This window comes from Hemitrygon akajei, unplaced genomic scaffold (genome assembly GCF_048418815.1).
Source record: "Hemitrygon akajei unplaced genomic scaffold, sHemAka1.3 Scf000176, whole genome shotgun sequence".
NCBI lineage: Eukaryota > Metazoa > Chordata > Chondrichthyes > Myliobatiformes > Dasyatidae > Hemitrygon > Hemitrygon akajei.
In genome coordinates, this window is record NW_027332062.1 from 527,180 (window position 1) to 545,389 (window position 18,210).

Consider the following 18,210-nt stretch of genomic DNA (forward strand, 5'->3'; position numbering starts at 1 on the left):
TGTGTTGGGGAGCACTTCGGGTCCAGTGATCACAATACCATTAGTTTCAATATAATTATGGAGAAGGATAGGACTGGACTCAGGGTTGAGATTTTTGGTTGGAGAAAGGCTAACTTTGAGGAGAAGCGAATGGATTTAGAAGGAGTGGATTGGGACAATTTGTTTTATGGGAAGGATGTAATAGAGAAAAGGAGATAATTTAAAGGTGAAATTTTGAGGCTACAGAATCTTTATGTTCCTATTAGGTTGAAAGGAAAGGTTAAAAGTTTGAGAGAGCCATGGTTTTCAAGGGATATTGGAAACTTAGTTCTGAAAAAGAGAGAGATCTGCAATAAATATAGGCAGCATAGAGTAAATGAGGTGCTCGAGGAATATAAAGGATGTAAAAAGAATCTTAAGAAATAAATTAGAAAAGCTAACAGGATATACGAGGTTGCTTTGGCAAGTAAGGTGAAAATAAATCCAAAGGGTTTCTACAGTTATATTAATAGCAAAAGGATAGTGAGGGATAAAATTGATCCCTTAGAGAATCAGGGGCTCTGACAGGATTATTTTAAATGTCATGAGAAATGGGAATGGTGGCGGAGAATTGGCATATTGCTCATGTGGTTCCATTGTTTAAAAAGGGTTCTAAGAGTACACCTAGCAATTATCAGCCTGTAAGTTTGACGTGAGTGAAGGGTAAATTAATGGAAAGTATTCTTAAAGATGGTATATACAATTATCTGGATAGACACGGTCTGATTAGGAACAGTCAACATAGATTTGAGCGTGGAAGGTCATGTTTGACAAATCTTATTGAATTTTTGGCAGAGGTTACAAGGTAAGTTGACAAGGGTAAAGCAGTGGATGTTGTCAAAATAGACTTCAGTAAGGCCTTTGAAAAGGTTCCACACGGAAGGTTAGTTAGGAAGGTTCAGTCGTTAGGTATTAATATTGAAGTAGTAAAATGGACTCAACAGTGGCTGGATGGGAGATGACAGAGAGTAGTTGTGGATAACTGTTTGTCAGGTTGGAGGCCGATGACTAGTGGTGTGCCCCAGGGATCTGTACTGGGTCCAATGTTGTTTGTCATATGCATAAATGATCTGGATGGGGTGGTAAATTGGATTAGGAATTATGCAGATGATACTAAGATAGGTGGCGTTGTGCATAATGAAGTAGGTTTTCAAAGCTTGTAGCAAGATTTAGGCCAGATAGAAGAGTGGGCTGAAAGAAGGCAGATGGAGTTTAATGCTGATAAGTGTGAGCTGCTACATTTTGTTAGGACTAATCAAAATAGGACATACATGGTAAATGGTAGGACTGAGGAATGCAGTAGAACAGAGTGATCGAGGAATAATGGTGCATAGTTCCCTGAAGCTGGAATCTCATGAGGATAGGGTGGTGAAGAAAGCTTGTGGTATGCTGGCCTTTATAAATCAGAGCATTGAGTATAGGAGTTGGGATGAAATGTTAATATTGTACAAGGCATTGGAGAGGCCAAATTTGGAGTATTATGTACAGTTCTCGTCACCGAATTAGAGGAATGAGGTCAACAAAATAGAGAGTACAGAGGAGATTTACTAGAATGTTACCTGGGTTTCAGAGCCTAAGTTACAGAGAAAGGTTGAACAAGTTAGGTCTTTATTCTTTGGAGTGTAGAAGGTTGAGGGGGGACTTGATAGAGGAATTTAAAATTATGAGGAGAATAGATAGGGTTGATGTGGATAGGCTTTTTCCATTGAGAGTAGGGGAGATTCAAACAAGAGGACATGAATTGAAAGTTAAGGGGCAAAATGTTAGGGGTAACACAAGGGGAAACTTGTTTACTCAGAGAGTGGTAGCTGTGTGGAACAACTATCAGTAGTAGTGGTAGAGGCAGGTTCGATTTTATCATTTTAAAAAAAATGGATGGGTATCTGGACAGGAAAGGAATTGAGGGTTATGGACTGAGTGCAGGTAGGAGGGACTAGGTGACATCGCACGTGATGAAGACCATGGAGCGGCTGATAATACAGAATCTGAGGCCACAAACCAGGCACGCCCAGGATCCTCTTCAGTTTGCGTATAAGGAGAAGGTGGGAGTGGAGGATGCTATCATGTATTTGCTGCACAAATCACTCTCTCACCTAGATGGGGTCAGTTGTGCTGTGAGGATTACATTCCTTGACTTCTCTAGTGCCTTTAACACCATCCAGCCCAAGATCTTAAGGCACAAACTAACGGAGATGGGAGTAGACTCTCACATGGTGGATTGGATAGTGGACTACTTGACAGATAGACCTCAGTATGTGCGGTTGGGAGACTGTAGGTCTGACACGGTGGTCAGCAGCACAGGAGCGCCGCAGGGAACCGTACTCTCTCCGGTCCTGTTCACCCTGTACACATCAGACTTCCAATATAACTCGGAGTCCTGCCATGTGCAGAAGTTCGCTGATGACACAGCCATAGTGGGGTGTGTCAGGAATGGACAGGAGGAGGAGTATAGGAAACTGATACAGGACTTTGTGATATGGTGCAACTCAAACTACCTGCGTCTCAATATCACCAAGACCAAGGAGATGGTGGTGGACTTTAGGAGATCTAGGCCTCATATGGAGCCAGTGATCATTAATGGAGAATGTGTGGAGCAGGTTAAGACCTACAAGTATCTGGGAGTACAGTTAGCCGAGAAGCTAGACTGGACTGCCAACACAGATGCCTTGTGCAGGAAGGCACAGAGTCGACTGTACTTCCTTAGAAGGTTGGCGTCATTCAATGTCTGTAGTGAGATGCTGAAGATGTTCTATAGGTCAGTTGTGGAGAGTGCCCTCTTCTTTGTGGTGGCGTGTTGGGGAGGAAGCATTAAGAAGAGGGACGCCTCACGTCTTAATAAGCTGGTAAGGAAGGCGGGCTCTGTCGTGGGCAAAGTACTGGAGATTTTAACATCGGTAGCTGAGCGAAGGGCGCTGAGTAGGCTACGGTCAATTATGGAAAACTCTGAACATCCTCTACATAGCACCATCCAGAGACAGAGAAGCAGTTTCAGCGACAGGTTACTATCGATGCAATGCTCCTCAGACAGGATGAAGAGGTCAATACTCCCCAATGCCATTAGGCTGTACAATTCAACCGCCAGGACTTAAGAACTTTTTAAAAGCTATTATTAATGCTTTTTGAGATAGTGATTTAGATGCATATCATATTTTTTTACTGAGTTAAGTATTGTATGTTATTAGTTTTGCTACAACAAGTGTATGGGACATTGGAAAAAAAGTTGAATTTCCCCATGGGGATGAATAAAGTATCTATCTATCTATCTATCTATCTATCTATCTATCAGTAAGCATTCAGCAAGGACTATAACGGTCGAGATGGTCTGTTCCCGTGCTGTAACTGTTATATCGTTATATGGTTATAATGGACAGAAGGTGAGAGAGGGACAGTTCACAGGATAAGTCCCCCCACACCAGCAATGTGTCAGTGTTGGACACTGGGCTGAGTTTACAGCAATATAATGGACAGAGAGGGTGAGAGAGGGACAGTTCACAGGATAAATCCCTCCACACCAGCAATGTGTCAGTGTTGGACACTGGGCTGAGTTTACAGGAATATAATAGACAGAGAGGGTGAGAGAGGGACAGTTCACAGGTTAAATCCCCTACACCAGCAACGTGTCAATATTGGACACTGAGCTGCGTTTTCCAGAATATTGGGTCCAATGTTGTTTGTCATATACAGTAATGATCTGGATGATGGGGTGGTAAATTGGATTAGTAAGTTTGCAGGTGAAACTAATATAGATGGCATTGTGGATAACGAAGTAGGTTTTCAAACTTTGCAGAGAGATTTCGGCCAGTTAGAAGAGCGGGCTGAAAGATGGCAGATGGAGTTTAATGCTGATAAGTGTGAGGTTAGGCGTCTTCTTCCCGACTCCCCTGAAAAGACCGCAAAACCCCCACTCCCAGACCCACAAGACAAAATAACATTCCCCATTGGTTAAAAATTGAATACAATCCCCATATCAGCAAGTCCAAAGCTTAACAACTGCGAGATAAAACACTTATCGTACAAAGAAGCATTCCTACTCTTAACAAAACAAAGAAGCCATTTTGATTAACATACACTGTACATTGTACACAGAGAAAGGTTTGTTATGACCCCAGCCCCCTCCTTTGTGAGAATCGCAAGAGAGAGAGAGCAGCCTTACGGTTTGGAATGTGGGCTGGCCTCTCAGCCAGACAAAAGCCACGGACACGGCCATTGTCTTGGGAGACACCTTTGTGGAATAAGGGACTGGACTGCGTGCAAACCCTCAGGGCAATGTGGGCTGGGTGATGGGGGAAGGATTGCCTCGCCCCCCTACCCTGATGGACATCTACAACCCTGCCAGTCCAGATAAAAGGTGGGCTGCCGAGGCGGGGCCTCAGACGCACCAAGGAGACACACGAAGAAGACACGATAGCGCTTCCCGTCGGAGCGGGAAGCCATTTTGAAGGAAGCCACGTGCGTTAGATTCCGGATCGGGAGTCTGTGGCTGAAACCAAAGGAAAACCGTTGGTAACCAACAACCGGGATTTTCTTCGTAAAGACGACGGGCAAGTGTTCCTTCTTTCTCACCACTCTCTCTCTCCAACACGTGAAATGCCAGCGGTTCCCAAACGGAAAAGCCTGGCGATTTATGAGTGACTTTTATATTCCATTGGACTCAGTATTCCCCTAGACAACGATAGAGCTTATTTCTGATTGATTATTACTATACCTGTGCTTTAGATTGAGTTGTGACGATGTATATGATCTGAATGTTTTGTATTAACCGTATGTTTGTGCCCCTTTATAAATAAAAAACGTTTGAAAATAGTATCATCAGACTTCAGCGGACCTCTCTATCTTTGCTGGTAAGTCACCCCGTTACTGGGAACGTAACAAGTGGGGCCTCGTCCCGGGATTTGAAACCAAAGGGGAGGGTCAGTGAATCGGGCTGTAAGTCCAAACTTAAATCTGGTTACGCAGGGAGCCAGACAGGAAACCAGCAAAGATGGATGTGGATGAATTTATGAGAAACCCTAGGGGCGGCTACCAAATTAGACTTGGTAAATCTGGCAAAGGAGTTAGACCTCACAGAAGTGAGGTCATCAATGAAAAAGCAGGAAGTGCGAAGGGTCATAAATCTGTATTACGTTGGGAAGAAGGTGTTTGCAGCTGAGGATTTGGAAAATATCCCCGAAAAGAGATTAGCGAGTGGGACAGATCAGTTAGAGTTGGAGAAAGTACGGTTGGAACATGAATTTAAAGTAAAGCAGCTAGAAGCAGCTGAGAAGGAAAAGGAACAAGCCGAGAAGAAAAAGGAAAGGGAGCAGGCGTTCAAACTAAAGGAATTAGAGGTGAAACGGGGTCATGAGCTCCAGTTAAAGCAGCTGGAAGCAGCTGAGAAGCAAAGAGAGTATGAAGAGAAAGAGAAACAAAGGAGCCATGAATTGGAGCTGGACAGGCGAAGGCAAGAGCGAAGAGCTCAAGGGGAGAGAGAGGAGGGGCGGGAGACATTTAGTTCCGAAGGAACCGTGTCTTTGAGGGAAGGGGACCCCCCAATCCCCGTACGGATTTGGAGAGACACGGGGGCGGAGCTATCCTTGATTAGCCGTAATGTGTTAAAATTCAGACCTCGGACGGGGGAGGTAGCCCTAAGAGGCATAGGAAACCGGACCGATGTAGTGCCTTTGCATAGGGTCCTTCTAGATTGTGAGTTGGTGTCGGGACCAGTGGAACTGGGGGTCCTGCCGGAGTTGCCGGGGGAAGGCGTGGACGTCCTTCTGGGTAACGACCTAGCGGGTGGGAAGATGGGTGCAGCCGTGAAGCTGACAACCCAGCCCGTGAGAGTTGAGAACCCTCCCTCAGATAAAAAAATCTATCCCGCATGCGCGGTCACTCGCAGCATGTCGAAAAGGGCAGCTGAGACCGAGAGCTGTTTGAATCTGGCCAGTTTTGATTTGGCCGAGACGTTTTTACCGACTCTGTACCAGCGAGAGTCAGAGGAAGGTAAACTGGAGAGTAGGGAGGAAAGAGAGAGTAATCAGGAAGAGGTAGACCTGTCCTTAGCAAGAAGAGAGTTTGTACGGAAACAGAAAGGTGACGAGGAGCTGGTAGCCTTGAGAGAGTCGGTTCTCTCTGAGACTGAACTGGAGGCAGAGCCAGAGGGTTATTATCTCAAGGAGGGGGTGTTGATGAAGAAGTGGAGACCCCCCGCGGTGCCAGCCGATGAGGACTGGGCGGTGATACATCAGATAGTAGTCCCGAAAGTATATCGGGACGAAATTCTTGACTTAGCTCATAAGGGACCTTTAGGTGGGCATTTAGGAATAAAGAAGACAGTGGAGCGGGTTCAGAGAGAGTTCTATTGGCCAAACCTGAGAAAAGATGTTACTGAGTATTGTAAAAGATGTCATACATGCCAAGTGGTGGGTAAGCCGAACCAAGTTATCCCTAAGGCCCCCCTCCAACCTATCCCCGCATGTGAGGAGCCTTTCTCCCGAGTCATTGTGGATTTTGTGGGACCCTTACCTAAAAGTGTGAGTGGGCGGCAGTATATCATGACCCTGATGTGTGCCGCTACACGATTTCCCGAGGCCGTGCCTCTGGGTAGTATTAGGACCTCTGCGGTGGTGAAGGCCCTTATCAAATTCTTTACCACCGTGGGGCTACCCAAGGAGATACAATCAGACCAGGGAAGTACATTCACGTCTAGCACATTTCAGCAGATGATGACCCAGCTCGGGGTGAAGCAGATTATGGCCTCTGCGTATCACCCGGAGTCACAAGGAGTGTTGGAAAGGTTCCACGCTACCCTAAAGACCATGCTTAAAGCTTATTGTCAGGAGAACGTTCGAGACTGGGATGAGGCTTTACCCCTTTTGTTATTTGCCGTAAGAGATACAGTCCAGTGCTCCCTGGGGTTCAGTCCGTTCGAGCTCGTTTTCGGTCACAGGCCCAGGGGACCCCTAACACTACTGAAAGAAAAGTGGTCTAGCCCGACCGTCCAAGTCAGTGTGATCGACTATGTGCTGAAATTCCGGGAAAGGCTGCATAAAGTATGCGCCTTGGCAAAAGAAAACCTTAAAGCCTCTCAGGAAAAAATGGGTCAGTGGTATAACCGGAGAACGAGAGTTTCACTTGGGCGACCGGGTCTTGGTCTATTCCCGGTAGTTACCCACCCCCTTAGGGCGAGGTTTCAAGGACCATATACAGTGCGTAAGAAAATAGACTCGCTGAATTACGTGATCGAAACCCTTGACCGGAGAAAGCCAACCAAGTTAGTTCACGTGAACATGATGAAAGGGTACCATGAACCCACCCCCGCGGTGGTCGGGGCGGCCATGAAAGCCGATGAGGTAGAGTGGGATGGTAAGGAGGGACCAGAACGGTTTGACAAGATAGGTATAGTCCCCACCAGATTGGAGAACTCTATCGTATTGGCGAGCCTTGCGGATAAAGTTGGCCACTTAAAGCCTGAACGGCGGGAACAGGTAATACAGCTCATTAACCGGCATGCAGACTTATGTCCCGATGTTCCCCGAAGGTGTAGTGGGATGAAACATGATGTAATAGTTACCTCAACCCGACCTATAAAACAGGCCCCTTATCGGATGAATTCTGAAAAGAGCCAGCTAGTAGAAAAGGAGATTGAACATATGCTAGCTGCTGGGATAATCCGCGAATCCCCTTCCGCGTGGGCTTCTCCTTGCGTGGTTGTCCCAAAGCCGGACGGTACCATAAGATTCTGTACCGATTACCGGAAGGTCAACGCGGTTACCCAGACCGATGCTTACCCTATCCCCCAGGTGGATGATTGCATTGATCAAGTGGGGGAAGGCAAGGTACATCACAAAAATTGACTTGTTAAAGGGGTACTGATGCGTTCCTTTAACGGACAGGGCTCGAGAGATTTCAGCCTTTGTCACCCCGTCCGGGTTGTACGAGTACAACGTTATGCCGTTTGGGATGAAAATTGCCCCAGGGACATTTCAGCGGATGATAGACGCTGTGATAAAGGGGTTAACCCACACCAAGGCTTATCTTGACGATGTGGTAGTTTGGAATGACACCTGGGAGGAGCACCTGGAGGCTGTAGAAAGTTTGTTTACCCGAATGTCGGCAGCCCACCTTACAGTAAACCTCGCCAAGAGTGAGTTTGGTCATGCCACGATCACCTATCTGGGGTATGTGGTGGGAGACGGGCAGTTGGCCCCTGTGCAGGCAAAGGTCCGGGCTATTTCCGAGGTCCCTGTACCCTACAATAAAAGGGCCCTGAGGAGGTTTCTGGGCATGATGGGATACTATCGGAAATTCTGTAAAAATTTCGCGGACATTGCGCTCCCCCTTACAAAACTACTGTGAAAGGAGGAAAAATTTGAGTGGGGTCATTCTTGTCAGAATGCCTTTGAAAAGTTAAAAGCCATATTGTGCCATGACCCTGTGTTAAAAGCGCCCAATTTGTTAACCCCCTTCTCCTTGACCACAGACGCCAACGATGAGGCTGCAGGAGCAGTCCTATTGCAGCAAGCGGGGGATGGAGTGGAGCACCCGGTAGCACATTTCTCCATTATTCCTCAATCACTCTGTTCTATTGCATTCTTCAATGCCCTACCATTTACCATGTATGTCCTATTTTGGAAAACGAATTGTTAGCGCTTGTGTTGGCGATACAACATTTCGAAGTGTACATTTGTCCGGCGCAAAGACCCCTAGTGGTCTATACCGATCACAACCCGCTGGTATTCCTGGACAATATGAAAAATAAAAACAGGAGGTTATTAAGCTGGAGTCTGATGCTGCAGGAATTCGATATTAAGATACAGCACATTAAGGGGAGTGATAATGTGCTAGCGGATTGTTTATCTAGGTGCTGAATTAAATGTAAAATGTATGGCTCTGTAGTTAAAACGAAAAGCTTGTGTATTGTGTTAGATTCAAAAATCCTATAAGACTGTACCAACTTGTTTTTAACCGCTGGTAAAAAACTTTTAAGAGGGGAGGTGTTATGACCCCAGCCCCCTCCTTTGTGAGAATCGCAAGAGAGAGAGAGCAGCCTTACGGTTTGGAATGTGGTCTGGCCTCTCAGCCAGACAAAAGCCACGGACACGGCCATTGTCTTGGGAGACACCTTTGTGGAATAAGGGACTGGACTGCGTGCAAACCCTCAGGGCAATGTGGGCTGGGTGATGGGGGAAGGATTGCCTCGCCCCCCTACCCTGATGGACATCTACAACCCTGCCAGTCCAGATAAAAGGTGGGCTGCCAAGGCGGGGCCTCAGATGCACCAAGGAGACACACGAAGAAGACACGATAGCGCTTCCCGTCGGAGCGGGAAGCCATTTTGAAGGAAGCCACGTGCGTTAGATTCCGGATCGGGAGACTGTGGCTGAAACCAAAGGAAAACCGTTTTAACTAACAACCAGGATTTTCTTCGTAAAGACGACGGGCAAGTGTTCCTTCTTTCTCACCACTCTCTCTCTCCAACACGTGAAATGCCAGCGGTTCCCAAACGGAAAAGCCTGCAGATTTATGAGTGACTTTTATATTCCATTGGACTCAGTATTCCCCTAGACAACGATAGAGCTTATTTCTGATTGATTATTACTATACCTGTGCTTTAGATTGAGTTTTGACGATGTATATGATCTGAATGTCTTGTATTAACCATATGTTTGTGCCCCTTTATAAATAAAAAACGTTTGAAAATAGTACCATCAGACTTCAGCGGACCTCTCTATCTTTGCTGGTAAGTCATACACAGAGAAAGGTTGAACAAGTTAGGTCTTTATTCTTTGGAGCGTAGAAGATAGAGGTATATTATAAGGGGGATAGATAGAGTTAACGTGGATAGGCTTTCAGCATTGAGAGTAGGGAGGATTCAAACAAGAGGACGTGAGTTACGAGTTAAGGGGCAAAAGTTTAGGGGTAACACGTGGGGGAACTTGTTTACTCAGAGAGTGGTGGCTGTGTGGAGCGAGCTTCCAGTAGAAGTGGTAGAGGCAGGTTAGATCTTCTCATTTAAAAAAAAAATTGGATGGGTATATGGATAGGAAAGGAATGGAGGGTTATGGGCTGAGTGCAGGTAGGTGGGACTAGGTGAGAGTAATCATTCAGCACGGACTAGAAAGGCCGAGATGGCCTGTTTCCGTTCTGTTATTTTTATATGGTTATTAATGACAGAGAGGGACAGTTCACAGATAAATCCCCCCACACCAGCAATGTGTCAGTGTCGGACAGTGGGCTGAGTTCACAGGAATATAATGGACAGAGAGGGTGAGAGAGGAACAGTTCACAGGATAAATCCCCCCACACCAGCAATGTGTCAGTGTTGGACACTGGGCTGAGTTCACAGGAATATAATGGACAGAGAGAGTGAGAGAGGGACAGTTCACAGGATAAATCCCCCCCACACCAGCAATGTGTCAGTGTTGGACACTGGGCTGAGTTTAGAGGAATATAATGGACAGAGAGGGTGAGAGAGGGACAGTTCACAGATAAATCCCCCACACCAGCAATGTGTCAGTGTCGGACAGTGGGCTGAGTTCACAGGAATATAATGGACAGAGAGAGTGAGAGAGGGACAGTTCACAGGATAAATCCCCCACACACCAGCAATGTGTCAGTGTCGGACACTGGGCTGAGTCCACAGGAATATAATGGACAGAGAGGGTGAGAGAGGGACAGTTCACAGGATAAATCCCCCACACCAGCAATGTGTCAGTGTTGGACACTGGGCTGAGTTCACAGGAATATTGGGTCCAATGTTGTTTGTCATATACATTAATGACCCAGATGGTGGGGTGGTAAATTAGATTAGTAAGTTTGCAGATTATACTAATATAGGTGGTGTTGTGGATATTAAAATAGATCTTCAAAGCTTGCAGAGAGATTTAGGCCAGTTAGAAGAGTGGGCTGAAAGATGGCAGATGGAGTTTAGTGCTGATAAGTGTGAGGTACTACATTTTGGTAGGACTAATCAAAATAGGACATACATGGTAAATGGTAGGGCATTGAAGAATGCAATAGAACAGAGTGATTGAGGAATAATGGAGCATAGTTCCATGAAGGTGGAATCTCATGTGGATAGGATGGTGAAGAAAGCTTTTGTTATGCTGGCCTTTATAAATCAGAGCATTGAGTATGGGAGTTGGGATGTAATGTTAAAATTCTACAAGGCATTGGAAAGGCCAAATTTGCGGTACTGTGTACAGTTCTGGTCACCAAATTATAGGAAAGATGTCAACAGAACAGAGAGAGTACAGAAGAGATTTACTAGAATGTTACCTGGGTTTCAGCACCTAAGTTACAGAGAAAGGTTGAACAAGTTAGGTCTTTATTCTTTGGAGCATAGAAGGTTGAGGGGGGACTTGATAGAGGTATTTAAAATTATGAGGGGGGATAGATAGAGTTGATGTGGATAGGCTTTCAGCATTGAGAGTAGGGGAGATTCAAACGAGGACATGAGGTGAGAGTTAAGGGGCAAACGTTTAGGGGTAACACAAGGGGGAACTTGTTTACTAAGAGAGTGGTAGCTGTGTGGAACAAGCTTCTAGAAGAAGTGGTAGCTGGAGGTTCGATTTTGTCATTTAAAGTAAAATTGGATGGGTATATGGACAGGAACGGAATGGAGGGTTATGGGCTGAGTGCAGGTAGGTGGGACTAGGTGAGAGTAAGCGTTCAACATGGACTAGAAAGGCCGAGATGGCCTGTTCTGGTTCTGTAATTGTTATATGGTTATAATGTACAGAGAGGGTGAGAGAGGGACCGTCCACAGGGTAAATCCCCCCACACCAGCAATGTGTCAGTGTTGGACACTGGGCTGAGTTTACAGGAATATAATGGACAGAGAGGGTGAGAGAGGGACAGTTCACAGGATAAATCCCCCCACACCAGCAATGTGTCAGTGTTGGACACTGGGCTGAGTTCACAGGAATATAATGGACAGAGAGGGTGAGAGAGAGACAGTTCACAGGGTAAATCCCCCCACACCAGCAATGTGTCAGTGTTGGACACTGGCTGAGTTCACAGGAATATAATGGACAGAGAGGGTGAGAGAGGGACAGTTCACAGGATAAATCCCCCCACACCAGCAATGTGTCAGTGTTGGACACTGGGCTGAGTTTACAGGAATATAATGGACAGAGAGGGTGAGAGAGGGACAATTCACAGGATAAATCCCCCCCCACACCAGCAATGTGTCAGTGTTGGACACTGGGCTGAGTTCACAGGAATATAATGGACAGAGAGGGTGAGAGAGGGACCGTCCACAGGATAAATCCCCCCACACCAGCAATGTGTCAGTGTTGGACACTGACCTGAGTTTACAGGAATATAATGGACAGAGAGGGTGAGAGAGGGACAGTTCACAGGATAAATCCCCCCACACCAGCAACGTGTCAATGTCAGACACTGAGCTAAGATTTTCGGAATATTGGGTCCAATGTTGTTTGTCATATACATTAATGACCCAGATGGTGGGGTGGTAAATTAGATTAGTAAGTTTGCAGATGATACTAATATAGGTGGTGTTGTGGATATTAAAATAGATCTTCAAAGCTTGCAGAGAGATTTAGGCCAGTTAGAAGAGTGGGCTGAAAGATGGCAGATGGAGTTTAGTGCTGATAAGTGTGAGGTACTACATTTTGGTAGGACTAATCAAAATAGGACATACATGGTAAATGGTAGGGCATTGAAGAATGCAATAGAACAGAGTGATCGAGGAATAATGGAGCATAGTTCCCTGAAGGTGGAATCTCATGTGGATAGGATGGTGAAGAAAGCTTTTCTTATGCTGGCCTTTATAAATCAGAGCATTGAGTATGGGAGTTGGGATGTAATGTTAAAATTCTACAAGGCATTGGAAAGGCCAAATTTGCGGTACTGTGTACAGTTCTGGTCACCGAATTATAGGAAAGATGTCAACAGAACAGAGAGAGTACAGAAGAGATTTACTAGAATGTTACCTGGGTTTCAGCACCTAAGTTACAGAGAAAGGTTGAACAAGTTAGGTCTTTATTCTTTGGAGCATAGAAGGTTGAGGGGGGACTTGATAGAGGTATTTAAAATTATGAGGGGGGATAGATAGAGTTGACGTGGATAGGCTTTCAGCATTGAGAGTAGGGGAGATTCAAATGAGGACATGAGGTGAGAGTTAAGGGGCAAACGTTTAGGGGTAACACAAGGGGGAACTTGTTTACTAAGAGAGTGGTAGCTGTGTGGAACAAGCTTCTAGAAGAAGTGGTAGCTGGAGGTTTGATTTTGTCATTTAAAGTAAAATTGGATGGGTATATGGACAGGAACGGAATGGAGGGTTATGGGCTGAGTGCAGGTAGGTGGGACTAGGTGAGAGTAAGCGTTCAACATGGACTAGAAAGGCCGAGATGGCCTGTTCTGGTTCTGTAATTGTTATATGGTTATAATGTACAGAGAGGGTGAGAGAGGGACAGTTCACAGGATAAATCCCCACACACCAGCAATGTGTCAGTGTTGGACACTGGGCTGAGTTCACAGGAATATAATGGACAGAGAGGGTGAGAGAGGGACAGTTCACAGGATAAATCCCCCCACACCAGCAATGTGTCAGTGTTGGACACTGGGCTGAGTTCACAGGAATATAATGGACAGAGAGGGTGAGAGAGGGACAGTTCACAGGGTAAATCCCCCCACACCAGCAATGTGTCAGTGTTGGACACTGGGCTGAATTCACAGGAATATAATGGAAAGAGACAGTGAGAGAGGGACAGTTCACAGTATAAATTCCCCCCACACCTTCAATGTGTCAGTGTTGGACACTGGGCTGAGTTTACCGGAGTGTTGGGTCCAATTTTCTTCGGCAGTTTAACGAGGGTACGACTGCGCAAGCGTAAGTCGGACAATGAGGTAGCGGGAGAATTTAAAGGGAGCAGTTAGATGGAGCAGGCGACGGAGTAGTGGGAGACAGAGTCGCTTTGTCTCAAGAGGCTTTGACGAGCAGAGGCTGAGGACAAGCTTCACTCCAAGTGACGCAAGGCCGGTTAAGTTCCTTTGAAAGGAGAACGTTTCAAAAGCTGAGGCAACGTATTGGGTGGGTCATGACAGCTGAGATTGGGCCCATGGTTTGTTCTTCCTGCAGCATGTGGGAAATCAGGGATACTTCCAGTGTCTCTGACGACTATGTGTGCAGGAAGTGTGACCAGCTGCAGTTTCTGGCAGACCGCATTGAGCGTCTGGAGCTGCGATTGGATTCATTCTGCAGCATCCGCAATACTGAGAAAGTCGTGAATAGCACATTTAGTGAGTTGGCCACACTGCAGGTAAAGGCTACACAGGCAAAAGGGAAGGGGTGGCCACTAGACAGCGTAGCAGTAGGCTGGTAGTGCAGGAGTCCCCTGAGGTCATCTCTCTCATAAACAGATATACTGTTTTGGATACTGTTGGGGGAGATGTCTCATTGGGGAAGGCAGCAGCAGCCGAGTTCATGGCACCATGGGTGGCTCTGCGGCACAGGAGGAAAGGAAAAGGAGTGGGAGAGCTATTGTGATAGGGGATTCAATTGTAAGGGTGATAGATAGGCGTTTCTGTGGCCGCAAACGAGACTCCAGGATGGTATGTTGCCTCCCTGGTGCAAGGGTCAAGGATGTCTCTGAGCAGCTGCAGGACATTCTGGAGTGGGAGGGTCAACAACCAGTGGTCGAGGTGCACATAGGTAACAAACGGGATGAGGTCCTACAAGGTGAATTTAGGGAGTTAGGAGATAAACTAAAAAGTAGGACAACAAAGGTAATCTCTGGATTACTGCCAGTGCCACGTGCTAGTCAGAGTAGAAATAGGAGGATATTTCAGACGAATACATGGCTTGAAAAATGGTGCAAGGGGCAGGGATTCAAATTTCTGGGGCACTGGAACCAGTTCTGAGGGAGGTGGACCGGTACAAACAGGACGATCTGCACCTGGGCTGGACTGGAACCAATGTCCTCGGGGTAGCGTTTGCTACTGCTGTTCAGGAGGATTTAAACTAATGTGGCAGTGGGATGGGAACAAGTGCAGAGAGACAGAGGGGTGGAAAATGAGGGTAGAAGCAAAAAGTAGTAAGGTGAAAAGTAAAAGTGGCAGGCAGGCAAATCCAGGGCAAAAATCAAAAAGGGCCACTTTTCAACATAATTGTATAAGGGCTAAGAGTGTTGTAAAAACAAACCTGAAGGCTTTGTGTGTCAATGCGAGGAGCATTCGTAACAAGGTGGATGAATTGAATGTGCAGATATTTATTAATGAATATGATATTGTTGGGATCACAGAGACATTGCTCCAGGGTGACCAAGGATGGGAGCTCAACATCCAGGGATATTCAATATTCAGGAGGGATTGACAGGAAAGCAAAGGAAATGGGATAGCGTTGCTGGATACAGAGGAGATTAACGCAGTACAAAGGAAGGACATTAGCCGGGAGGATGTGGAATCGATATGGGTAGAGCTGCATAACACTAAGGGGCAGAAAATACTGGTGGGAGTTGTGTACAAGCCACCTAACAGTAGTAGTGAGGTTGGGGATGCCATTAAATAGTAAATTAGAAATGCGTGCAATAAAGGAACAGCAGTTCAATGGGTGACTTCAATCTACATATAGATTGGGTGAACCAAATTGGTAAGGGTGCTGAGGAAGAGGATTTCTTGGAATGTATGCGGGATGGTTTGCTGAACCAACATGTCGAAGAACCAATTAGAGAGCAGGCCATTCTAGACTGGGTATTGAGCAATGAGGAAGGATTAGTTAGCAATCTTGTCATGCGAGGCCCCATGGGTAAGAGTGACCATCATATGGTGGAATTCTTTATTAAGATGGAGAGTGACATAGTTAATTCAGAAACACAGGTTCTGAACTTAAAGAAGGGTAACTTTGAAGGTATGAGATGTGAAAAATGAGATGTGAATTAGCTAAGATAGAGTGGCAAATGATACTTAAAGGGTTGACGGTGGATATGCAATGGCAAGCATTTAAAGATTGCATGGATGAACTACAACAAGTGTTCATCCCAGTTTGGCAAAAGAATAAACCTGTGAAGGTAGTGCACCCGCGCTGACAAGGGAAATTAGGGATAGTATCAATTCCAAAGAAGAAACATATAATTAGCCAGAAAAAGCAGCACACCTGAGGACTGGGATAAATTCAGAGTTCAGCAGAGGAGGACAAAGGGCTTAATTAGGAAAGGGAAAAAAGATTATGAGAGAAAGCTGGCAGGGATCATAAAAACTGACCAGAAAAGCTTTTATAGATATGTGAAAAGAAGATTTGTTAAGACAAATGTAGGTCCCTTACAGTCAGAAACAGGTGAATTGATCATGGGGAACAAGGACATGGCAGAACAATTGAATAACTACTTTGGTTCTGTCTTCACTGAGGAGGATATAAATAATCTTTCGGAAATAGTAGGGGGCCGAGGGTCTAGTGAGATGGAGGAACTGAGGGAAATACATGTTAGTAGGGAAGTGGTGTTAGGTAAATTGAAGGGATTAAAGGCAGATAAATCCCCAGGGCCAGATGGTCTGCATCCCAGAGTGCTTAAGGAAGTAGCCCAATAAATAGTAGATGCATTAGTGATAATTTTTCAAAACTCCTTAGATTCTGGATTAGTTTCTGAGGATTGGAGGGTGGCTAATGTAACCCCATATTTTAAAAAAGGAGGGAGAGAGAAACCAGGGAATTATAGACCGGTTAGCCTGACATCGATGGTGGGGAAAATGCTAGAGTTGGTTATCAAAGATGTGATAACAGCACATTTGGAAAGAGGTGAAATCATCGGACAAAGTCAGCATGGAGTTGTGAAAGGAAAATCATGTCTGACGAATCTTATAGAATTTTTTGAGGATGCAACTAATAGAGTGGATAGGGGAGAACCAGTGGATATGGTATATTTGGATTTTCAAAAGGCTTTTGACAAGGTCCCACGCAGGAGATTAGTGTGCAAACTTAAAGCACACGGTACTGGGGGTATGGTATTGATGTGGATAGAGAATTGGTTGGCAAACAGGAAGCAAAGAGTGGGAATAAACTGGACCTTTTCAAAATGGCAGGCAGTGACTAGTGGGGTACCGCAAGGCTCAGTGCTGGGACCCCAGTTGTTTACAATATATATATATTAATGATTTAGACGAGGGAATTAAATGCAGCATCTCCAAGTTTGTGGATGACACAAAGCTGGGCGGTGGTGTTAGCTGTGAGGAGGATGCTAAGAGGATGCAGGATGACTTGGATAGTGAGTGAGTGGGCAAATTCATGGTAGATGCAATTTAATGTGGATAAATGTGAGGTTATCCACTTTGGTTGTAAGAACAGGAAAACAGATATCTATCTGAATGGTGGCCGATTAGGAAAAGGGGAAGAGCAATGAGACCTGGGTGTCATTGTACACCAGTCATTGAAGGTGGGCATGCAGGTACAGCAGGCGGTGAAAAAGGCAAATGGTATGTTGGCATCACAGCAAAAGGATTTGAGTACAGGAGCAGGGAGGTTCTACTTCAGTTGTACAAGGCCTTGGTGAGACCGCACCTAGAGTATTGTGTGCAGTTTTGGTTCCCTAATCTGAGGAAAGACATTCTTGCCATAGAGGGAGTACAAAGAAGGTTCACCAGATTGATTCCTGGGATGGCAGGACTTTCATATGAAGAAAGACTGGATTGACTAGGCTTATACTCGCTGGAATTTAGAAGATTGAGGGGGGATCTTATTGAAACATATAAAATTTTAAAGAGATTGGACAGGCTAGATGCAGGAAGATTGTTTCCGATGTTGGGGAAGTCCAGAACGAGGGGGGTCACAGTTTAAGGATAAAGGGGAAGCCTTTTAGGACCGAGATGAGGGAAAACTTCTTCACACAGAGAGTGGTGAATCTGTGGAATTCTCTGCCACAGGAAACAGTTGAGGACAGTCATTGGCTATATTTAATAGGAAGTTAGATATGGCCCTTGTGGCTAAAGGGATCGGGGGTATGGAGAGAAGGCAGGTACAAGGTTCTGAGTTGGATGATCAGCCATGATCATACTGAATGACGGTGCAGGACCGAAGGGCCGAATGGCCTACTCCTGCACCTATTTTCTATGTTTCTAATGTTGTTTGTCATATACAGTAATGATCTGGATGATGGGGTGGTAAATTGGATTAGTAAATTTGCAGATGATACTAATACAGGTGGCATTCTGGATAATGAAGTAGGTTTTCAAAGCTTGCAGAGAGATTTAGGCCAGTTA